Raw genomic sequence first — 4,876 nt, forward strand, 5'->3', positions numbered from 1 at the left:
TGTGTGTGTGTGTGTGTGGCCAGCTCAGCCCACCAGGGGGCGGGGCTGGCTGGCATGTGGTGCTGGGGGATTGAACTGCGGTCCCTGTGCTTTGCTAAGCTTGTTCTAAGTAGGTGCTTTAGATCACTGAGCCATCTCACCAGCCCCGAGGCTGTAGTTTTTTTCTAGCATGTTTCTGTCTCCTTTCTCAAAGATCAGATGATTGAATGTGCCTGGGGTTGTTTCTGCAGCCTCACTTCTGTTCCATTGATCCATAAGTGTTTCTATGCCAACACTATGCTGGGTTTTTTACTGTGTCTTTATAAAGTAATTTGAAATTTGGGCTGCGATGCCTGCTGCTTTGCTTCCATTGCTCAGGACTGTGTTGACTGTTTGGGTTCCCTCTGGTTGTATATAAATGTCATTAGAATTTTGCTTGGAATTATATTAAATTTATATATCATTTTTCATATGGCCATTTGGACAACATTGATTTTGCCTATCCAGGAACAGATGTCTTTCCTTTTCTAGTACCCTCTTCAATTTCTTTTTTCAAAGTCATGCAGATTTCTTTTTTTTTTTTTTAATAATCTTCAATTTATTTGAAGCAATTCATTTTCAAAAACTTTAAGTTACAGCAGTCACAGAAAAAACAGACTAGTCACAAACAAAGAATGATCAGGAGTATGGCATTTTTAAAATTTGTTTTTAACACTGTCATGGCTTTATCCAAAAGACAGTTACACAAAAGTATTAACGTCAAAGTTTTTAGGAAGAGGTTTTTGAGGAATTTAACACATTATATACATACTGCCATACAAAGAGCATTAAAAGAGGACCCAAAACTTCTACAAAATATAAAACGCACCCTTATTTGCATGAAAATACCACCCACAAAGCTACATTAAGTCTTAAAACTTATCTGGGGGCTCTAAGTGTTGTTGTCAAACCAAAGAACTCTAATTGTGATTGCACAATAAAATGATTGATAACAAAGTCAATACATAGATTTAGTTTTAAAAATAAGATTTTGTATTTATTGATGTATTCACTGCGAATGCCTAGAGACTACATAGGGCATTTAAACTGTTAAACAAGGAAAAAATTTTTAGTCTTCTGGAGATTCCAGGCCCTCGATGAATTTATCCTGTGTTTTCAGCCAGTTTGCAACTTTTCTAGTTTCTCCACTATAACTTCATAATTTTTACTCTAATATTCCAAGTCCTCCATTCTAAACTAAAAAAACAGCAGCAATACCATACTGGTTTAAATGTGTCCCAGGAGAGAAGTGTAACTTAATTTGCTGACACTTTTTAAAAACTTACAAATATTCAAAGAGAAACAATTTCAGACAGCAAACATTCCAACAGCACACTGTTGTGGGCAGGATGCCTCCGTGACAAAAGTGCAAGGGGCTCATCTCTTTGTCAGGCTCTGTACGGCAGCTGGATGCGCGCATGCTCACACTTAGCACAAATACTGTACTATTTGTAATGAGCACCAGCTTGAAAGTCAACCTTAGTTATCAATTTAGTTACAAATAATTTTCCACCTTCCATATCCAATAATGTATCTGGTAATGCGTTACATCTATAGGAAGAATAATTAAAGTTCTATTCAGAAAAATTATAAATATTTCACAGAATTGGCATCCAAGTCCTTGGGAAACCAATTTAAATTTAATTATCAACAGGCAACTGTCCAGGTTTTTGAGAAACACTAATACCACCTGCAAAAGCCTCTCTTGCTTCTATCCTAAGCAGAACCTGTTGAATAAAACTGTATGAACATTTGGATCTGAAAAAATTCTCAATTTTTTCCACTTCACTTATTTAAAACCTAGCCAGATCTGAAAAGGTGACTAAGGTATGGGACTAAAGGTTTCCTGGGACTCGTGGGGCCCAAACTTCTGGGACAGAGTGGCAAGAAAGGGAGGGGAGCACAACAGTCACTACAGGAGGAGAGGAAGGCGACCTGGGACCCAGCACGTGACCTCAGGTGTGCTGGGAGGGCTCACTGCACGCCTCTGGACTTGGTATGAGCAATTGCGATCTTTCCTTCAAACATAAAATCTTACCTGTCATCACAAAATCCATGAACTACATTAATTACTAAACAGCACCTCCAAATTCCTGAAATATGTTGCTGAGTAGGACCATGCTGTCTTGCATCTGTTTTTTAACAGAATTCATATAACGAGTATCCAGTACACTTAGCCTCAAACTAAAGTTCTCTGAATCATTTCTAAAAAAATAATCAACTTATCATTCAAGAGACTATTGTCATTTCATATTACAGCTGACTGTAATATGAATTAGAAAAATTAAGATTGTAAAGAAATTGCTAGAGAATTTCACAATGGTGGGAGGGGTCAATGGAAAATTTTCTCTACATACAATCTGATCATTAACAGACTAGTAAGTCTTAATTGGAATGATAAGGCAAAAATAGTAAAACCATACTTTTCCTATAAAAAGTTACACATCATCTTCTGCAGGAAGAGCTATCCTGCGGGGGAAACAGATGTGCTCATGCGCCTGCCCACCCAGAGTGTCAGCGAGTGCAGCCCCGGGCGGTGGGCACTGAGCAACCTGGTTGTCTCCTTCCTCACCGTCATCCTCAGCTTCTCGTTTTCTCTTCTCCCCCCGGAGACTTTCTTCTTCCTCTTCCTCCTCTTCTCCTTCTTCAACATAGTCACCATCATCTACTTCACCTGAATTTCTTCTTTCATCAAATACGACAGGCCTACTTCTCCTTCTCCCAGTTCCGAGCCAACCTCTTCTTCCTCCTCCTCGTCTTTGTTTTCGTCCTCTTCCTCTTCACCCCACTCAAGGAGACCAACTTCATCTTCATCATCTTCTTCTCCATCTTCATCCTCCTCTTCTGAGTCTGGTGCTTCATTATCTTCCTGGTCATGTCCATCCAAGTATGGGATTTGCTGCAGCAGTTCAAAAATACTTTCTCGGTAATCTTCCAGGTTTGTGACCTCACAATTAAACAAATCCAGACTTTTCAAACTTTTAAGATTTTGCAGAGCTTCTGCTGTACTCAAATCTTTGATTTTGTTTCCACTCAGATTGAGGTAGGTAAGATTTGGGCATTTCTCTGCTAAAACTTCCAAGCCTCCAGAAATTGCATTGTCAGGAAGTTCCAACTTCCGAAGTTTGTTTAGGCTGGGAAGCTGGGCCAGCGAACGTATGCCACGCTAGCCATACTCAGAAATTCTAGTTCTTTAAAAGTGTCATTCAGGCCCTCGATTTCCCCAAAGACACACAGGCAATTATCAAGAACCAATTCTGTCACCTCCTCTGGGTCTCTGTTTCTTAACTCCAAGTTAATCTTCTTCTTCCATGTCCTCCTCATGCTCTTCTGCCACTGTTCTCCTTCTTTCTCCTTTCCTGCTCTTCCCACTACCCCCAAACCGAAAATTTTTTAAAATTTGTAAATGAATGAAAAGAATTGCAAATATAAACGCCCACTACCACCAGATAGGAGTGGGGGAGAAAGAAAAGAATATCAAATGGAGTCCAAGGAGTTGGGACTCTTAACTCGTCTGCCCCCACCTCCTTGTCCAGAAACCCGCACGTGCGCGCGCACGCACACACACGTACACACGTGCAGTTCCTTCCGCTTCAATGGCTGCTCAGACACTCTCATGCAGATTTCATTAGAGAAGTCTTCCTCTTTCTTGGTTAGGTTAATCTTAGGATGAAATATTTATTTCTTTTGAAAAAAAATTTTTTATTTTTATTTATTTATGTGTGTATGTGTGTGTGTGTGTGTGTGTGTGTGTGTGTGTGTGTGTGTGTGGCCAGCTCAGCCCACCACGAGGCGGGGCTGGCTAGCATGTGGTTCTGGGGGATTGAACCGCAGTCCCTGTGCTTTGTTGAGCTTGTTCTAAGTAGGTGCTTTAGACCACTGAGCCATCTCACCAGCCCTTCTATTTATTTGTTTATGTCCAATCATTTATTTATTTGTTTATTTAGTACAGCGTTTACTGTGCATCTTGGGATGATAGTCACCCTTCTGTCTCAGCATGCCAGCATTGGGATAACAGGTGTGTGCCACCACCCCTGATTTTGAGACCAGCACAGCACACCCAGGGTCCCAGGGCCTGCACAGTATGTGGTACTGGATATCAAACTCCAGTCCTTGCACTTGCCAGGCAGGCACTTAGACCACTGAGCTATCTCCCCAGACCTGAAATATTTTTAAATACTAGCATCACAACTATGTGGAGATGTTGACAACATGGGAAGCCCTAGAAAATTGAGAAGTGCTGAAGAGGTTCATGTCCATAAGCTTATCAAGTGAAATGATTCTCAGAAACTGTTTTCATTCATTCTTTCTCCAGGTTAATATTTTTTTTATTACTTAACTTGAGGATTTAATTTTATTTAATTAAAATTAATTAATTTTATTTTTTTATTATTTTTATTTTTTATTTCTTCATTATTGACTTTTATTTTACTTTTTCCATAATTTTATTGATACACAAATAGCAATGATACAGTTTCAAATCAAATTGGTAGGACAGTTTCAATAATTAAAACATTACATACATTCCTCCCACTGGTTAATTGCTGTACAAAACGTGGACATGATATCCTATCTATAAACACCATTAAAACAAATCCCTCTATTCATTAAGAGAATGTAACTATATATCTATGCTAAGCATTTTGAATATACAGATACAAAATGGACATTCATCTGTATATCCTTTTTTTGTTAAGTTTTGTTATTTGAATTATACGTGTGTTAACTCAGCAAAATATTCTAAAAGAGTCCAGTAGTCCATAATAGTATTGGGTCTTCTGCTTGACTGGCAATGTCAGAAATTGTTGACCTGAGTTCCCTACAGCTCAACATAACAGCATGGCTTTACTTCTTATAT

The 4,876-nt window shown here is 39.0% G+C and overlaps 1 protein-coding gene and 1 pseudogene across 1 annotated transcript in view; one reads left to right on the forward strand and one right to left on the reverse strand.

Moving 5' to 3' along the window:
- The window catches only part of Arl15 (ADP ribosylation factor like GTPase 15), a 505,974-nt gene that overhangs the window by 294,988 nt on the left and 206,110 nt on the right, over positions 1-4,876 (forward strand). The gene's annotated exons all lie outside the window — the stretch shown is intronic.
- LOC105742846 lies at positions 2,457-3,342 on the reverse strand (annotated as a pseudogene).

This window comes from Octodon degus, unplaced genomic scaffold (assembly GCF_000260255.1).
Source record: "Octodon degus isolate 3935 unplaced genomic scaffold, OctDeg1.0 scaffold00001, whole genome shotgun sequence".
NCBI classification, from domain to species: Eukaryota; Metazoa; Chordata; class Mammalia; order Rodentia; family Octodontidae; genus Octodon; species Octodon degus.